Source organism: Betta splendens, chromosome 1 (assembly GCF_900634795.4).
Source record: "Betta splendens chromosome 1, fBetSpl5.4, whole genome shotgun sequence".
Lineage (NCBI taxonomy): Eukaryota > Metazoa > Chordata > Actinopteri > Anabantiformes > Osphronemidae > Betta > Betta splendens.
In genome coordinates this window covers 21,171,288-21,187,924 of record NC_040881.3, presented here as the reverse complement: position 1 = coordinate 21,187,924, position 16,637 = coordinate 21,171,288, and the positions used below count along the sequence as shown (strand labels likewise).

At 42.7% G+C, this 16,637-nt stretch overlaps 9 non-coding genes and 4 pseudogenes across 9 annotated transcripts; all 13 read right to left on the bottom strand.

Moving 5' to 3' along the window:
* Positions 1–5,447: 5,447 nt before the first annotated feature.
* On the bottom strand, positions 5,448–5,566 carry LOC114864214 (5S ribosomal RNA; annotated as a pseudogene).
* Positions 5,567–6,101: 535 nt separating this feature from the next.
* On the bottom strand, positions 6,102–6,214 carry LOC114864286 (5S ribosomal RNA; annotated as a pseudogene).
* A 2,616-nt stretch (positions 6,215–8,830) lies between these two features.
* LOC114863889 (5S ribosomal RNA) lies at positions 8,831–8,948 on the bottom strand. Its single transcript, XR_003787168.1, has one exon. It is a non-coding gene; the product is annotated as a 5S ribosomal RNA (ribosomal RNA).
* A 546-nt stretch (positions 8,949–9,494) lies between these two features.
* LOC114864088 (5S ribosomal RNA) lies at positions 9,495–9,612 on the bottom strand (annotated as a pseudogene).
* Positions 9,613–10,149: 537 nt separating this feature from the next.
* On the bottom strand, positions 10,150–10,268 carry LOC114863921 (5S ribosomal RNA). Its single transcript, XR_003787176.1, has one exon. It is a non-coding gene; the product is annotated as a 5S ribosomal RNA (ribosomal RNA).
* Positions 10,269–10,809: 541 nt separating this feature from the next.
* LOC114863987 (5S ribosomal RNA) lies at positions 10,810–10,928 on the bottom strand. Its single transcript, XR_003787205.1, has one exon. It is a non-coding gene; the product is annotated as a 5S ribosomal RNA (ribosomal RNA).
* A 536-nt stretch (positions 10,929–11,464) lies between these two features.
* On the bottom strand, positions 11,465–11,584 carry LOC114864037 (5S ribosomal RNA). Its single transcript, XR_003787220.1, has one exon. It is a non-coding gene; the product is annotated as a 5S ribosomal RNA (ribosomal RNA).
* Positions 11,585–12,123: 539 nt separating this feature from the next.
* LOC114864167 (5S ribosomal RNA) lies at positions 12,124–12,241 on the bottom strand (annotated as a pseudogene).
* Positions 12,242–12,790: 549 nt separating this feature from the next.
* Positions 12,791–12,909, bottom strand: LOC114864645 (5S ribosomal RNA). The gene has a single exon (XR_003787375.1). It is a non-coding gene; the product is annotated as a 5S ribosomal RNA (ribosomal RNA).
* Positions 12,910–13,450: 541 nt separating this feature from the next.
* On the bottom strand, positions 13,451–13,569 carry LOC114864562 (5S ribosomal RNA). Its single transcript, XR_003787346.1, has one exon. It is a non-coding gene; the product is annotated as a 5S ribosomal RNA (ribosomal RNA).
* Positions 13,570–14,105: 536 nt separating this feature from the next.
* Positions 14,106–14,226, bottom strand: LOC114864073 (5S ribosomal RNA). Its single transcript, XR_003787244.1, has one exon. It is a non-coding gene; the product is annotated as a 5S ribosomal RNA (ribosomal RNA).
* A 1,566-nt stretch (positions 14,227–15,792) lies between these two features.
* LOC114863949 (5S ribosomal RNA) lies at positions 15,793–15,911 on the bottom strand. Its single transcript, XR_003787189.1, has one exon. It is a non-coding gene; the product is annotated as a 5S ribosomal RNA (ribosomal RNA).
* A 535-nt stretch (positions 15,912–16,446) lies between these two features.
* Positions 16,447–16,565, bottom strand: LOC114864672 (5S ribosomal RNA). The gene has a single exon (XR_003787382.1). It is a non-coding gene; the product is annotated as a 5S ribosomal RNA (ribosomal RNA).
* Between the last annotated feature and the right edge of the window lie 72 nt (positions 16,566–16,637).

Genomic DNA, 16,637 nt, shown 5'->3' with positions numbered 1-16,637 from the left:
ATAATGTCAGTCCATGTGCCAGACCTAAACCAACCAGGATTTGTCCTTCATTACGTCAGCCGCCTGCACATTCGATATGTGCTGTAGGTCACGGAGTGCCTGTTGAGTCATTCAGTAATTTATGGTTTCAGCTCTTAGCATGTTTGTTCCTACCGCTAACCTTGGAAATAGGGATAGTGCCACTTTCTGGCCTGTAGTCCAGAGCTTCTTGTCCATGGGGACGTCTGATCCCCAGATCCGATCACTTTCCTTCAGATCAATCTCTCGCTTCCGTAGTCGTCCCTTGGAAGTCATCTGCTGTGGTGTTATCACGTAGGAGCCATCTGAAACATAAACAGGGGCACACCAACCTACCCAATTGGGTGGAAGATGCACATAGATTGTGTGCCTACAAACATAGTTGATATCAGACTGTGGGAGGGTCCCCATGAAATCAGGACCATCATAATAGTGACACACTGAACCAGTAAAGTTAAGAGTGCTCTGTCTTCATTTAACAATACCACAAATTAGTGTGATACTGGTCAGTAGGTCTCTCCTCATCCTTGATGAGGTCGGGGAGTGGCCTAGCATCAATCAACAGTACAAGGTCAGTTAGTACAACTCCCGTGGCTGGACAGTGTCCCCTCATAGTATCTCCTTATGAGAATGTCCCCCTAAATGAGAGAAGGTACCGCTGGTTTCTTCGCTGCCGTTGAGACGACCAGTGCTCTAAATGCTGCTGACCCCCTTTGTAGGCAGATTTTTCCCCTCCCTCAGTTGGGTTTTTTCTCACGGACAATACTACTCGGTTGCCTGTACCTGTTGTCTTTTGCAGTGTGTGTTGTGTATCCACCGGGAGATGCCTTCGACTTTGCAGGCTGTAGGTGTTGTCAGCGTCACTCTATACGGGCCTTCCCACCGGGGTGAGGTCCAGTTCTTGCGCTTTATGACTCTGGTGAACACCCAGTCACCAACCTGCAGTGGTCCCTCCTGTGGACAAGGCACATCTTGAAAAGCATTTTCAGAAAAACATTTCTTGTGATGTTTTAACACCTTTGACATATGGAAGGAATTGGAAGGGTTGTATAAATTTAAATATTGTACTGATTTGCACAAATGTTGCACAGAGGAGATTATTACATAAATCACTGATGCAGTAGGTGAGTTAATGTAGCAATAGGAAGTTAACAGTTCTGGTTATATAGTCTGATAGCAGCAGGTAGGAAAAATCTGTGTGGTCCGTTTTCACTACAAATTCGATCTAGTATCCCAAATCGTATTATATCATACTAGAGTTTTGCTACAGCTAGTGGATCTATCCATTTGGAAAAAAAAGGTTATAATTGTCAAACACTACTTTTTACATTGACAGCTAGTTAATTTTACAAAAATCCAATATGCAAATAATGAAATGGATATTCTGCTATAGGGAATGTTCTTCTTGTTTGTCGAATAATTCCTTGAGGGTTATATGTAGAGCAAGTGATGCATCGGGAACAACATTTTTTAGAATAATTTGTAAATGCATAAGCAGTATAGTATTTGTTTATTATCCATACCATCCCCCCCGTTGAGACATGGCAAGGCCCACGTCTCAATATTGCTGCTCCTTTATAGAGGGATGTTGGTAGGACAGGTTCCCCTCGTCAAACATAGTAATAACTTTTCTGCAGTTTGTCCTTTGAGTCCATTTTTTTTTTTTTACTTTTGAGAGTGCAGTGCATCAAATGGCTATTTTTGCTGGTAGTTGTACCGCTTTTAACAAATTTTTCATTAAATCACCTTCATTATAGTCTTTCCCGTTGATGTCATCATGCCTCTTTTTTCCCATTGACTGGTAAATATATGAATAGTTCATTGTGCGTATCTGCTATCAGTATAGATGGTAACTATCTGACCTGAGTCGGCATGTCTCAGTCAGTGCAATTATTCCTGCTGCTTGTGTTCTGTAGTGTGGGGGAAGCGGTTCTGCTTTCAAGGTCTCACTATCAGTCAGAACCACACAGCCACTCTGCGTTTTTCTAGTTTCAGACTTTGTGCTTGGTCCATCCACAAAGACAAATACAGAACCAGGTATGGGTTTGTCCTGTAAATGTGGTCTAGGTTCTCTACTTTTGAAAACTCTTTCTTCAACAGTTGCAGTTTGTTTTTACTGACTTTGTGACTGTTCTCTGGCCGAAATGAAAGAAGTGCTACAGTATCTTTACTGCATTCTTCTTCAGTCTGTGACGCCACCAGAACATCATCTGCGTACAGTAATATCTGACTACTGCGTGGGGGTGTAATTTCAGCAAGATTTGCTGGAATACACTAGTCGGAAACTAGTCGGGCTTTTACAATAACCTTATTGTAGCCTGGTGTACGTGCATCGCTGACCTTTGTAAGTAAGCGCAAACCAAAATTGTGAACCTGGGGGAACTGGGATACTACAAAAGGCATTACTAACATCTATAACTGAGAAGATCTGCTTATCTGGGTGTAAATTATTCAACAGAATGTAGGGATCAGGTACCACAACTTCTTAACAGGGAGTCTATGACAAGTGCTATTCCTTGTTCTGCATCAGGTCTGAGTGTATTAGTCTAATATTGTCTCTGACATGACTTATAAAGTTTTTTTTTTTTCTACATTTGAAAAACATTGTCAAATCATTTCTGAATCTAAGCATTACAAGCGTTATTCATTGCAGTTAGCTGTGAGCATTTCTGAGTCTAAGCATAGCAAGCATTCTTCATTGCTGTTAGCTGTGACATCATCAGTGAGTGCGTCTGCGTGTGCGTGCGTGTGTATCTTCATTGTGGAGTGTGTCAGTGCATTCACCTCCCTCCTCATTGTTATCTACACTGGTACTGGAACCCAACTGGCCTCTCGCCCATCACTTTGCTCCAGCAGAATCATTCTGTGGACAGTCAGATTGTCTGTGGCCTCAGCCGTGCAGTATGGGCTGCGTCTCTCTGCCAAACCTAAAGCACACTGTTGCTCATTGTTGATTTCCTCTAAGGTGGGCTGTGGGCACAGTCTGGGTTTTCCAGTTCAGAGCTATTCTCTTTCACACCGTCATTGAGCTGTAGTCACACTTTTATTTTGGATTCCAATCATAAACTCTGTTAACAACCTCATGTGCAGGTTTTTCTTTTTGCCAAATATGGTTAGGGTAATTTGTGGGTAATCATGCAGTCTTACACATAAGTCAGTGCCAATAGCATCCTTCACTGTCTACAGCAAACATTGTTGCTTTTGCTTCATTTCATTGATTTGTTTTCAATATCTGAACATAGACTGTTAGTTTCATACATCACAAAGTATTTTAACAATAAGAAATTATAACAGAATGTTAATATTCGTGCACCACTTCCACAACGTTCCATCTAATTAATCAATGAACTTGTTCTTTCCTATGTTTTAATTGACGCATGCCTTTATATTTATATTTAAGCACATCAATTATATTATTATTGTATTATAGGTTATTTTTTATATTAATATAAAACAATTATTAAATTATATCTATTATATAGTTTCTATTATATTTCTATCATTTCATTAATATTTTTTATGTCTTCACTTAATTTGTTCCATACTTATACACCCCTTTAGTGTTTATTTTTAATTCAAAATTTTTTGTGCATATAGCATGAATTTTTAACTGGTCCCTTTATTATATTCCCCATCTTGTTCTTTTAACTGTTTCAGTTATCACAGTTATTTTATCCATCAAATTTTTAACACAATTCTACTTTTTTAAATTTCCATCAAATCCAAATTTCTTTTTCCACTATGGTAAGTTATGTATATATTATTATAGTCGACTGAGAATGTCTTTTAGACATGTATTTGGAATCACCTTCAAGGTTTTCACCCTTAGTGTTCTTTAATTTGCTTCACTACGAGGATTGAGATCAACGATCAGTCACAGTGTTCACAGAGAGCATCGACTGTGCCAAGCTTCTACAGGAACTAGTTTCCTGCGGACACAGCTGTCTCAGTAAACCAACCTCTCAATTTTGATCTCAATCAGACACACAACACAAAAAGTCTCTGAGACTTCCTCTAAAAAATTAAAATTCACTTAGAGACCGACAAACAATAACACTTATTTATATAGTCTGATTTACTCCAGCTGATCACAGAGTTTACGTTGACACCGTCAGGTTTCCACTCTGCCGCTGCTTCAATCAGACAAACTATCATTAATCTATTTTACGAGGACCCTGTCCTCTTTTACCTCGTGACCTCGTCACGGAACTTTTCTGAAGACCCAGTCTTCTTTTACCTCGTGAGCCACTCACGGAATTTAAGATACCTTAGGATTTACTCTTTTCATACTCGCCTGATCTGTGTCCTGGCCCTGGTTCAGGATTCCGTCACCTCGCCTCGTCGGACCACCAGCCGACGTCTGACCTGGGCAGAATTCACCTCCCAGGATTTTCTGCAGGTTCCAAACCTGGCTGTGCACAGACTTCAGTCGCCGACTCGATGTCCCGGCAAAGCGAGGATCTTGGGATCCCGGACGAGCCCCCAATTATGTTAGGGAAATTGTTAGTTCCCTTCGTATATCTTAAATAAAGGCAGACACAATCAGTTGAGACCTTCTTTCAGGATTTTACTTGCAAGGAGGTGAGCAGTTTACAGCAAAGGCAACTTCCTCTCACTGTAAGAGAAGACAGGGATTCAGCTCATAATATGTTATTGCATTCTGGGAGGTGCATAGTCACACAGGACGTAGGAATATTCTCTGCACAAAGCAAGCATTGGGCTCATCAGATAAGGATGCTACACACTGGTACTCCCTATTTCTTGCAGAGCAGAAGGAGAAAACTTCAAGGCTATAGCACAGCTGACAAGCCTTGAGCAGATCAGCAAAATAAATTCCAACAATGTTTCAATGATTAAATGCAGTATTTCTCCAACAGTATGGCCGTAAGCGAGAGCAGAGATTGACAGGAGCTCTTTTAAGCTTGGCAAGCCACACCGTTGCATCCACTTGCCTGAATGTGGCGTTTATAAAGGACTTAAAACATTTTGGGACGTACACAGAAGGTGGCCATTTTGGCCTTAAACACAATATCCCCTTTTTTGTATTTCGCTCTCCCTTTAAACAAAACAACTAGAAAGAAGCCAAAATCATTACTTGTAATGTGTCACCGACCATAGGCATGAACTGTGAACCAAAGCAACAGCAGCACTGTGACTGAAAACAGAATGATTTTTGCAGTAATACCATCTGTTTTGTCTAAGAACGATGCAATTATTGAGTTAACAAATAATTGAACAATCTAGGTGAAATGTCAAATACATAAAATAAAAGTAATAAAAAACACAACATATTATTGCAGAAGATACCTCATAAATCGTACAATAACTGCATAGAATAAGAAAGAAAACACTTTTCCCATAACACGGTGGGATATAATGTAGACCTGAGCAAACAGCGCCCCCTGCTAGGGTTAAGGAGAAATGAAAAAAGCTTACAGCACCTGGTATTCCTAGGCAGTCTGCGATCCAAGTACTAACCAGGCCAGACCCTGCTTAGCTTCCGAGATCAGACGAGATTGGGCGTGCTCAGGGTGGTATGGCCGTAAGCGAGAGCAGAGAGTGACAGGATCTCTTTTAATCTTGGCAAGCCACGCCGTTGCATCCACTTGCCTGAATGTGGCATTTATTAAGGAATTAGAACATTTTGGGACGTACACAGAAGGTGGCCATTTTGGCCTTAAACACAATATCCCCTTTTTTGTATTTTGCTCTCCTTTTAAACCAAACAAATAGAGAGAAGCCAAAATCATTACCTATAATCTGTCACCGACCATAGGCATGAACTGTGAACAAAGCAAAAGCAGCACTGTGACTGAAAACAGAAAATTCTTGCAGGTAATAGCGTCTGTTGTCTAAGAACGATGCAATTATTGAATTAACAAATAAGTGAACTATCTAGGTGAAATGTCAAATACATAAAACAGAAGTAATAAAAACAAAAGATATTAATTGCAGAAGATACCTCATAAATCGTACAATAACTGCAAAGAATAAGAAAGAAAACAATTTTCCCATAACACGGTGCAGTATAATGTGGACCTGAGCAAACAGCCCGCTCTGCTAGGGTTGAGGAGAAATGTAAAAGCTTACAGCACCTGGTATTCCCAGGCGGTCTCCCATCCAAGTACTTACTAACCAGGCCCGACCCTGCTTAGCTTCCGAGATCGGGCTTGCTCAGGGTGGTATGGCCGTAAGCAAGAGCAGAAAGTGACAGGAGCTCTTTTAAGCTTGGCAAGCCACGCCGTTGCATCCACTTGCCTGAATGTGGAGTTTATAAAGGACTTAGAACATTTTGGGACGTACACAGAAGGTGGCCATTTTGGCCTTAAACACAATATCCCCTTTTTCCAGCTACAGGAGGAAGATGGAGGAGCAGCTGCAGCAGAACAATGTGAGTGAGGTGTGGAGGAGCCTGAAAACCATCTCAGGCTTCAAAGCTCCACACCCACAGGCTGAGGGGGACCTGAGCTGGGTCAACGAGCTGAACTCACACTTTAATAGGTTTAACCAAGCACCCACTCACACCCCAGCAGCTGCCTCGAACCTCTTGTCACCTCATACCACTGGATTACCACCCCCCACAGCCCTTCACACCTTTACACAAAGCCCTCTACCCTCAGCCCTGACGACTGGTGACTCATCCCAACCACACCCCCTCACTTCACACCACACTGAGTCACTTCCTCAACCCCTCACTTCACACCACACTAAGACACTCCCTCCACCCCTATCCTTCTCCAGCACCCAGGTGAGAAGTGAGCTCAGGAAGATCAAGGCCAGGAAAGCAGCTGGACCAGACGGCATCAGCTCCAGACTCCTTAAGTCCTGTGCAGGCGAACTGTGTGGAGTTATGGAGCATGTCTTCAACCTGAGCCTCAAGCTGAGGGTGGTACCACAGCTCTGGAAGACCTCCTGCGTGGTACCAGTGCCCAAGACACCGCACGCCAAAGACCCCAGCAGCTTCAGACCAGTGGCTCTGACATCACACCTGATGAAGACACTGGAGAGACTGGTCCTGGGTCACCTCCGCTCTGCAGTGGGAACCTACCTGGTTCAGTTCGCCTACCGACACGGCATAGGAGTAGACGACGCTGTCATCTTCCTCCTACATCGAGCCCTTTCCCACCTAGAGAAGCCCGGCAGCACTGTGAGGATCATGTTCTTTGACTTCTCCAGTGCCTTCAACACCATCCAGCCGATGCTTCTGAAACACAAACTGGAGGAGGCTGGTGTGGACCTTCATCTGACGGAGTGGATTATGGACTATCTCACAAACAGGCCTCAGTTTGTGAGAGCCAGGGACTGTGTGTCTGACACTCTGACCTGCAGTGTGGGGGCCCCACAGGGGACTGTACTGGCCCCCTTCCTTTTCACCCTCTACTCGTCAGACTTCAGACACAACACGGACAGCTGTGTTCTGCAGAAGTTCTCTGATGACTCTGCGATCGTCGGACTGATCACCGATGATGACGATGCAGAGTACAGAGGACTCACTCAGAACTTTGTGGACTGGTGCCAGCGGAACCACCTCCTGATCAATGTAGGGAAAACAAAGGAGATGGTGGTGGATTTCCGCAGACAGCAGCCTGCTGTCATCCCACCGATGCACATCTAGGGAAGGGACATTGAGAGAGTGGACTCTTACAAGTACCTGGGAGTGCATCTGAACAATAAACTGGACTGGACTCATAACACGGATGCACTGTACAGGAAGGGTCAGAGCAGACTCTACCTGCTGAGGAGACTGCGGTCTTCTGGAGTGAAGGGGCCACTCCTGAAGACCTTCTATGACTCTGTGGTGGCATCAGCCATCCTGTACGGTGTGGTCTGCTGGGGCAGCAGCATCACAGCGAGGGACAGGAAGAGACTGGACAGGATCATCAAGAAGTCCAGCTCTGTCCTGGGCTGCACTCTGGACACGGTGCAGGAGGTGGGTGAGAGAAGGGTCCTGGCTAAACTGACATCCATCATGGACCAGGTCTCTCACCCACTGGAGGACTCACTGTCTGCTCTGGAAAGCAGCTTCAGTAGCAGACTGATCCACCCTCGCTGTGTGAAGGAGAGATATCGTAGATCCTTCCTACCTGCTGCTGTCAGACTGTACAATCAGAACTGTTGACCACATCCCACCACAGTCACTCACCCACTGCATCAGTGGTTTATATAGCAACCTGCTCTGCACAATATTTGTGTAAATCTGTGAACAATCATGTATATTGTTACCGGTACAAATCTTATACCCATTACTGTGCAATAACCCTGCAATGACCTCATACTCACTCTAACTGTACTGTACTGCTTTGTACTGTGCCAACACAAACTGTTCTGTACCTGTATTCTTGCTCTTCTGTACTGCTGTTGTGAGAGGTAATTTCCCCACTGCGGGACTATTAAAGGTTTTCTTATTCTTATTCTTATTCTTTTGTATTTCGCTCTCCCTTTAAATAAATCAAATGGAGAGAAGCCAACATCATTACTTGTAATGTGTCACCGACCATAGGCATGAACTGTGAACAAAGCAAAAGCAGCCACTGTGACTGAAAACGAGAATGTTTTGCAGGTAAATACTCTGTTGTCTAAGAACGATGCAATTATTGAGTTAACAAATAATTGAAACAATCTAGGTGAAATGTCAAATACATAAAATACAAGTAATAAAAAGACACAGGATATTATTGCAAGGAAGATACCTCATAAATCATACCAAAACTGCATAGAAAAAAAAGGAAAACACGTTTTCCCATAACACGGTGCAGTATAATGTAGACCTGAGCAAACAGCGCCCCCTGCTAGGGTTAAGGAGAAATGTAATAGCTTACAGCACCTGGTATTCCCAGGCGGTCTCCCATCCAAGTACTAACCAGGCCCGACCCTGCTTAGCTTCCGAGATCAGACGAGATCGGGCTGCTCAGGGTGGTATGGCCGTAAGCGAGAGCAGGAGAGTGACAGGAGCTCTTTTAAAGCTTGGACAAGCCACCGCCGTTGCGTCCACTTGCCTGAATGTGGCGTTTATAAAGGACTTAGAACATTTTGGGACGTACACAGAAGGTGGCCATTTTGGCCTTAAACACAATATCCCCTTTTTGTATTTCGCTGTCCCTTTAAACAAAACAACTAGAAGAGAAGCCAAAAGTCATTACTTGTAATGTGTCACCGACCATAGGCATGAACTGTGAACAAAGCAAAAGGCAGCACTGTGACTGAAAACAGAAAATTCTTGCAGGTAATAGCGTCTGTTGTCTAAGAACGATGCAATTATAGAGTTAAACAAATAATTGAACAATCTAGGTAAAATGTCAAATACATAAAACAGAGTAATAAAAAACAATAGCTATTAATTGCAGAAGATACCTCATAAATCGTACAATAACTGCATAGAATAAGAAAGAAAAACACTTTTCCCATAACACGGTGCAGTATAATGTGGACCCTGAGCAAACAGCGCCGCTCTGCTAGGGTTGAGGAGAAATGTAAAAAGCTTACAGCACCTGGTATTCCAGGCGGTCTCCCATCCAAGTACTAACCAGGCCCGACCCTGCTTAGCTTCCGAGATCAAGACGAGATCGGGCGTGCTCAGGGTGGTATGGCGTAAGCGAGAGCAGAGAGTGACAGGAGCTCTTTTAAGCTTGGCAGCCACGCCGTTGCAGTCCACTTGCCTGAATGTGGCGTTTATAAAGGGACTTAGAACATTTGGGACGTACACAGAAGGTGGCCATTTTGGCCTTAAACACATATCCCCTTTTTGTATTTCGCTCTCCCTTTAAACAAAACAAACTAAGAGAGAAGCCAAAATCATTACTTGTAATGTGTCACCGACCATAGGCATGAACTGTGAACAAAGCAAAAGCCAGCACTGTGACTGAAAACAGAAAATTCTTGCAGGTAATAGCGTCTGTTGTCTAAGACGATGCAATTATAGAGTTAACAAATAATTGAACAATCTAGGTGAAATGTCAAATACATAAATACAAAGTAATAAAAAAACAATAGTATTAATTGGCAGAAGATAGGTCATAAATCATACAATAACTGCATACAATAAGAAAGAAAACACTTTTCCCATAACACGGTGCAGTATAATGTGGACCTGAGCAAACAGCCCGCTCTGCTAGGGTTGAGGAGAAATGTAAAAGCTTACAACACCTGGTATTCCCAGGCGGTCTCCCATCTAAGTACTAACCAGGCCCGACCCTGCTTAGCTTCCGAGATCATACGAGATCGGGCGTGCTCAGGGTGGTTTGGCCATAAGCGAGAGCACAGAGTGACAGGAGCTCCTTTAAGCTTGGCAAGCTACGCCCGTTGCATCCACTTGCCTGAATGTGGCGTTTATAAAGGACTTAGAACATTTTGGGAGGTACACAGAAGGTGGCCATTTTGGCCTTAAACACAATATCCCCTTTTTTGTATTTCGCTCTCCCTTTAAATAAAACAACTAGAGAGAAGCCAAAATCATTACTTGTAATGTGTCACCGACCATAGGCATGAACTGTGAACAAAGCAAAAGCAGCACTGTGACTGAAAACAGAAAAATTCTTGCAGGAATAGCGTCTGTTGTCTAAGAACGATGCAATTATGAGTTAACAAATAATTGAACAATCTAGGGTGAAATGTCAAATACATAAAATACAGAGTAATAAAAAACACAAAGATATTATTGCAGAAGATACCTCATAAATCAGTAAAATAACTGCATAGGAATAAGAAAGAAAAACACTTTCCCATAACACGGTGCAGTATAATGTGGACCTGAGCAAACAGCCCGCTCTGCTAGGGTTTGAGTAGAAATGTAAAAGCTTACAGCACCTGGTATTCCCAGGCGGTCTCCCATCCAAGTACTAACCAGGCCCGACCCTGCGTAGCTTGCAAGATCAGATGAGATCGGGTGTGCTCAGGGTAGTATGGCCGTAAGCGAGAGCAGAGAGTGACAGGAGCTCTTTTAAGCTTGGCAAGCCACGCCGTTGCATCCACTTGCCTGAATGTGGCCTTTATAAAGACTTAGAACATTTTGGGGACGTACACAGAAGGTGGCCATTTTGGCCCTTAAACACAATATCCCCTTTTTTGTATTTCGCTCTCCTCTTTAAACAAACAAATAGAGAGAAGCCAAAATCATTACTTGTAATGTGTCACCGACCATAGGCATGAACTGTGAACAAAGCAAAAGCAGCACTGTGACTGAAACAGAAAATTCTTGCAGTGGTAATAGCATCTGTTTGTCTAAGAACGATGCAATTATTGAGTTAACAATAATTGAACAATCTAGGTGAAATGTCAAATACATAAACAGAAGTAATAAAAACAAAAGATATTATTGCAGAAGATACCTCATAAATCATACAATAACTGCATAGAATAAGAAAGAAAACACTTTTCCCATAACACGGTGTCAGTATAATGTAGACCTGAGACAAACAGCCCGCTCTGCTAGGTTGAGGAGAAATGTAAAAGCTTACAGCACCTGGTATTCCCAGGCAGGCTCCCATCCAAGTACTAACCAGGCCCGACTCTGCTTAGCTTCCGAGATCAGACGAGATCGGGCGTGCTCAGGGTGGTATGGGCCGTAAGCGAGAGCAGAGAGTGACAGGAGCTCTTTTAAGCTTGGCAAGCCACGCCGTTGCATCCCCTTGCCTGAATGTGGCATTTATAAAGGACTTAGAACATTTTGGGACGTACACAGAAGGTGGCCATTTTGGCCTTAAACACAATATCCCCTTTTTGTATTTCGCTGTCCCTTAAACAAACAAATAGAAGAAGCCAAAATCATTACTTGTAATGTGTCACCGACCATAGGCATGAACTGTGAACAAAGCAAAAGGCAGCACTGTGACTGAAAACAGAAAATTCTTGCAGGTAATAGCGTCTGTTGTCTAAGAACGATGCAATTATAGAGTTAACAAAATAATTGAACAATCTAGGTAAATGTCAAATACATAAAATACAAGTAATAAAAAACACAAGATATTAATTGCAGAAGATACGTCTAAATCAGTAATAATAACTGCATAGAATAAGAAAGAAAACACTTTTCCATAACCACGGTGGCAGTATAATGTTAGACCTGAGCAAACAGCGCCGCTCTGCTAAGGGTTGAGGAGAAATGTAAAAAGCTTACAGCACCTGGTATTCCCTAGGCGTCTCCCATCCAAGTACTAACCAGGCCCGACCTGCTTAGCTTCCGAGATCAGACGAGATCGGGCGTGCTCAGGGTGGTATGGCCGTAAGGGAGAGCAAGAGAGTGACAGGAGCTCTTTTAAGCTTGGCAAGCACGCCGTTGCATCCACTTTGCCTGAATGTGGCGTTTATAAAGGTACTTAGAACATTTTGGGGACGTACACAGGAAGGTGGCCATTTTGGCCTTAAACACAATATCCCCTTTTCTTGTATTTCGCTGCTCCATTTAAAAACAAAACAACTAGAAAGAAGCCAAAATCATTACTTGTAATGTGTCACCGACCATAGGCATGAACTGTGAACAAAAGCAAAAGCAGCACTGTGACTGAAAACAGAAAATTCTTGCAGGTAATAGCCGTCTGTTGTCTAAGAACGATGCAATTATTGAGTTAACAAAATAATTGAACAATCTAGGTGAAATGTCAAATACATAAAAATACAAGTAATAAAAACATAAGATATTAATTGCAGAAGATACCTCATAAATCATTAAATAACTGCATAGAATAAGAAGAAAACACTTTTCCCATAACACGGTGCAGTATAATGTGGACCTTGAGCAAACAGCCCGCTCTGCTAGGGTTGAGGGAGAAATGTAAAAGCTTTACAGCACCTGGTATTCCCAGGCGGTCTCCCATCCAAGTACTAACCAGGCCCGACCCTGCTTAGCTTCCGAGATCAGACGAGATCGGGCGTGCTCAGGGTGGTATGGCCGTAAGCGAGAAGCAGAGAGTGACAGGAGCTCTTTTAAGCTTGGCAAGCCACGCGTTGCATCCACTTTGCCTGAATGTGGCGTTTATAGAAGGACTTAGAACATTTTGGGACGTACACAGAAGGTGGCCATTTTGGCCTTAACACAATATCCCCTTTTTTTGTATTTCGCTCTCCCTTTTTAAACCAAACCAATAGAGAGAAGCCAAAATCATTACTTGTAATGTGTCACCGACCATAGGCCATGAACTGTGAACAAAGCAAAAGCAGCACTGTGACTGAAAACAGAAAATTCTTAGCAGGTAATAGCGTCTGTTGTCTAAGAACGATGCAAGTATTGAGTTAACAAATAATTGAACAATCTAGGTGAAATGTCAAATACATAAAATAAAAGTAATAAAAACACAAGATATTATTGCAGAAGATACCTCATAAATCATACAATAACTGCATACAATAAGAAAGAAAACACTTTTCCCATAACACGGTGCAGTATAATGTGGACCTGAGCAAAACAGCCCGCTCTGCTAGGGTTGAGGAGAAATGTAAAAGCTTACAGCACCTGGTATTCCCAGGCAGTCTCCCATCCAAGTACTAACCAGGCCCGACCCTGCTTAGCTTCCGAGATCAGACGAGATCGGGCGTGCTCAGGGTGGTATGGCCGTAAGCGAGAGCAGAGAGTGACAGGAGCTCTTTTAAGCTTGGCAAGCCACGCCGTTGCATCCACTTGCCTGAATGTGGCGTTTATAAAGGACTTAGAACATTTTGGGACGTACACAGAAGGTGGCCATTTTGGCCTTAAACACAATATCCCCTTTTTTGTATTTCGCTCTCCCTTTAAACAAAACAACTAGAGAGAAGCCAAAATCATTACTTGTAATGTGTCACCGACCATAGGCATGAACTGTGAACAAAGCAAAAGCAGCACTGTGACTGAAAACAGAAAATTCTTGCAGGTAATAGCGTCTGTTGTCTAAGAACGATGCAATTATTGAGTTAACAAATAATTGAACAATCTAGGTGAAATGTCAAATACATAAAATACAAGTAATAAAAAACACAAGATATTAATTGCAGAAGATACCTCATAAATCATACAATAACTGCATAGAATAAGAAAGAAAACACTTTTCCCATAACACGGTGCAGTATAATGTGGACCTGAGCAAACAGCGCCCCCTGCTAGTGTTGAGGAGAAATGTAAAAGCTTAGAGCACCTGGTATTCCCTAGGCAGGTCTCCCATCCAAGTACTAACCAGGCCCGACCCTGCTTAGCTTCCGAGATCAGACGAGATCGGGCGTGCTCAGGGTGGTATGGCCGTAAGCGAGAGCAGAGAGTGACAGGAGCTCTTTTAAGCTTGGCAAGCCACGCCGTTGCATCCACTTGCCTGAATGTGGCGTTTATAAAGGACTTAGAACATTTTGGGACGTACACAGAAGGTGGCCATTTTGGCCTTAAACACAATATCCCCTTTTTTGTATTTCGCTCTCCTTTTAAACCAAACAAATAGAGAGAAGCCAAAATCATTACTTGTAATGTGTCACCGACCATAGGCATGAACTGTGAACAAAGCAAAAGCAGCACTGTGACTGAAAACAGAAAATTCTTGCAGGTAATAGCGTCTGTTGTCTAAGAACGATGCAATTATTGAGTTAACAAATAATTGAACAATCTAGGTGAAATGTCAAATACATAAAATACAAGTAATAAAAAACACAAGATATTATTGCAGAAGATACCTCATAAATCATACAATAACTGCATAGAATAAGAAAGAAAACACTTTTCCCATAACACGGTGCAGTATAATGTGGACCTGAGAAAACAGGACCCCTTGCTAGGAATGAGGAGAAATGTAAAAGCTTAGAGCACCTGGTATTCCTAGGCAGTCTCCCATCCAAGTACTAACCAGGCCCGACCCTGCTTAGCTTCCGAGATCAGACGAGATCTGGCATGCTCAGGGTAGGAAATTGTTAGTTCCCTTCGTAAATCTTAAATAAAGCAGACACAATCAGTTGAGACCTTCTTCAGGATTTTACTTGCAAGGAGTGAGCAGTTTACAGCAAAGGCAACTTCCTCTCACTGAAGAGAAGACAGGGATTCATCTCATAATATGTATTGCATTCTGGGAGGTGCATAGTCACACAGTACGTAGGAAATATTCTCTGCACAAAGCAAGCATTGGGCTCATCAGATAAGGATGCTACACACTGGTACTCCCTATTTCTTGCAGAGCAGAAGGGAGAAAACTTCAAGGCTATAGCACAGCTGACAAGACTTGAGCAGATCAGCAAAATAAATTCCAACAATGTTTCAATGATTAAATGCAGTATTTCTCCAACAGTATGGCCATAAGCGAGAGCAGAGAGTGACAGGAGCTCTTTTAAGCTTGGCAAGCCACGCCGTTGCATCCACTTGCCTGAATGTGGCGTTTATAAAGGACTTAGAACATTTTGGGACGTACACAGAAGGTGGCCATTTTGGCCTTAAACACGATATCCCCTTTTTTGTATTTCGCTCTCACTTTAAACAAAACAACTAGAGAGAAGCCAACATCATTACTTATAGTCTGTCACCGACCATAGGCATGAATTGTGAACAAAGCAAAAGCAGCACTGTGACTGAAAACAGAAAATTCTTGCAGGTAATAGCGTCTGTTGTCTAAAAACGATGCCGTTGTGAGTTAACAAATAATTGAACAATCTAGGTGAAATGTCAAATACATAAAATAAAAGTAATAAAAAACACAAGATATTATTGCAGAAGATACCTCATAAATCATACAATAACTGCATACAATAAGAAAGAAAACACTTTTCCCATAACACGGTGCAGTATAATGTGGACCTGAGCAAACAGCCCGCTCTGCTAGGGTTGAGGAGAAATGTAAAAGCTTACAGCACCTGGTATTCCCAGGCTGTCTCCCATCCAAGTACTAATCAGGCCCGACACTGCTTAGCTTCCGAGATCAGACGAGATCGGGAGTGCTCAGGGTGGTATGGCCGTAAGCGAGAGCAGAGAGTGACAGGAGCTCTTTTAAGCTTGGCAAGCCACGCCGTTGCCTCCACTTGCCTGAATGTGGCGTTTATAAAGGACTTAGAACATTTTGGGACGTACACAGAAGGTGGCCATTTTGGCCTTAAACACAATATCCTCTTTTTTGTATTTCGCTCTCCCTTTAACCAAAACAACTAGAGAGAAGCCAAAATCATTACTTGTAATGTGTCACCGACCATAGGCATGAACTGTGAACAAAGCAAAAGCAGCACTGTGACTGAAAACAGAAAATTCTTGCAGGTAATAGTGTCTGTTGTCTAAGAACGATGCAATTATTGAGTTAACAAATAATTGAACAATCTAGGTGAAATGTCAAATACATAAAATAAAAGTAATAAAAAACACAAGATATTATTGCAGAAGATACCTCATAAATCATACAATAACTGCATAGAATAAGAAAGAAAACACTTTTCCCATAACACGGTGCAGTATAATGTGGACCTGAGCAAACAGCCCGCTCTGCTAGGGTTGAGGAGAAATGTAAAAGCTTACAGCACCTGGTATTCCCAGGCGGTCTCCCATCCAAGTACTAACCAGGCCCGACACTGCTTAGCTTCCGAGATCAGATGAGATCGGGCGTGCTGAGGGTGGTATGGCCGTAAGCTGGGCAGAGAGTGACAGGAGCTCTTTTAAGCTTGGCAAGCCACGCCGTTGCATCCACTTGCCTGAATGTGGC